This window comes from Mustelus asterias, unplaced genomic scaffold (genome assembly GCF_964213995.1).
Source record: "Mustelus asterias unplaced genomic scaffold, sMusAst1.hap1.1 HAP1_SCAFFOLD_143, whole genome shotgun sequence".
NCBI lineage: Eukaryota > Metazoa > Chordata > Chondrichthyes > Carcharhiniformes > Triakidae > Mustelus > Mustelus asterias.
This window is the reverse complement of record NW_027590169.1, coordinates 536835-538994: the sequence shown is the minus strand read 5'-3', so window position 1 is coordinate 538994 and position 2160 is coordinate 536835.

Here is a 2160-nt window from a genome sequence, read left to right as displayed (position 1 = left end):
TGTATCCATATGGAAAGTTTTTTTCTTAGCTGATAGGAACATATGAATTAGGAGTAGAACTGGGCCATTCGAGACTTCGAGCCTGGCTCCGGCGCCATTCCGTAAGATCACAGCTGATCTGAATGTGCCTCATCTCTGCTTACCTCTGAGAACCATTGACTCCCTTGTTAGTCAGGAATATCCTCCTTGCATCTACCCTGTCCAGTTCTGTTATAATTTCATAAGTGTCCATGAAATCCCGACTCATGCGTCTGAACTCCAGCGAAAGGAATCCTGACCTAATCAATCTCTCCTCATACATCAGTCGTGCCATCCCCGGAATCAGCCTGGTAAACTAGATAAATCATGATTGTCATGGGCCTGTGCTATCCACCGCATCATGAATCCTGTCTACTGTCAGCACCAGAATCATCCTTTGCCTCACTCCAGCTGCCACAATTTCCGACTCCAGTTTTCTCCTGACCACCCTCCGAGTTACAAAGCTGCATAGTAAAAGCTCATCTCAAAAACCGCTGTGCATATCCCAACTTTCAGCAAGTCCCATTTACCATCATCCTTGTGCTCACTGCCCTCTGAACCAGTTGATCTGGTAAAGCTCTCATTTTCAAACTCACCTGATCAAATCCCTCCATGACTTTGTCCACCTGATTGTCTCACACTAAATGCTTCAGTTTGATGGCATTTCAACAGAGACAACCAAAAAACCCCACACCAGGTACGTCTTCAGTATAACGCCAAGATATTGTAAGGACCCATAGACTGCGCAGCAGATAACGGGGGGACAATGAGAAGAGGGTCGTAAAAGTAGGACTGAGGTTGTTGTATTTGATTGCACGAAGTTCATGAAACAAAGTCAATAAGATTGTCATGCAGATTGAAATTGGCGGGTACAATGTAGTGGGCGTCACAGAGACGTGGCTGCAAGGGTGGGAGCTGTATATCCAGCGATAAACATCCTCTTGAAAAGACAGGCAGGTGGGTAGAGGGGGCGGCATTACTTTGTTTGTAAGATAATAAATTAAATTGAGAGCAAAAACGGATATAGGGTCAGAGGGTACAGGGCGGAGCTTTACGGCCTCGCTTGTCCCAAAACTGTAAAGTCCTGCCGAGGTCAGCAGACCTTTCCCTCGTCCGCCCATCGTCCGCTCCAAAAGCCGTATCAGACAGGACAGTAAAAGTCCGGCCATAGAATCGGTGCGGTTAGAGTTGGAGAACTTCAAAAGTAAAAAGACCCTGATAGGAGTTATGTCCAGGCGTCCGCACATTAGTCAGGATGTGGGAGACAAAATACAACAGGAGATTAAAAAGGGTGTGTAAGAAGGGCGAGCTTACAGTGATGATGGGAGATTTCAATATGCAGGTGGACTGGGAAAACCAGGTCGGTAGTGGATCCCAAGAAAAGGAATTTGTGGAATTGCTGCGAGATGGATTTTTGGAGCAGTTTATGGTCGAGCCACGAGGAAACAGGGAATTCTGGATTTGGTGATTGCAATGAGGCAGTCTTGATACGGGAGCTGAGGATGAAGGAACCCGAAGGAGACAGTGACCAGAGTATGATAAAATTCACCCTGCAGTTTGATAGGGTGAAGCTGGAATCAGATTTAGTGGTATTTCAGTGCAGTAAAGGCAACGACAGGGGCATGAGGGAGGCGGGGCCTTGACAGGTACCTCATTGGTTACAAGGGAAGTTCCAGAGGACTTGAGGATAGCCAATGTTGTTTCATTGTTTAAGAAGGACAGCAGGGATAATCCGGGAAATTATAGATCTGGGGACATTTCATCAGCGGTACAGAAATTACTTGAAAACATTCCAAGGAGCACGAGTTACTCACATTTAGAAAAAAATGGACTTGTTAGTGACAGACAGCATGCTTTTGTGATGGCGAGGTCCTGCCGCATTAACTTGATCGAGTTTTTCGAGGAAGTGACCAAGATGAAAGATGAGGGAAAGGCAGTGGATGTTATCTACATTGACTTCAGTAAAGACTTTGGCAAGGTACCTCATGGTAGACTGGTATGAAAGTTGAAATCGCAATGGATCAGATGGGGCAGGCAAAATTGATTCATAACTGGCTTGGCCACAGAAGACAGAGGGTAGCTTGAGTGGTATGATTTTCTGAATGGAAGGCTGTGACTAGCGGTGTTTCACACGTATCAGTT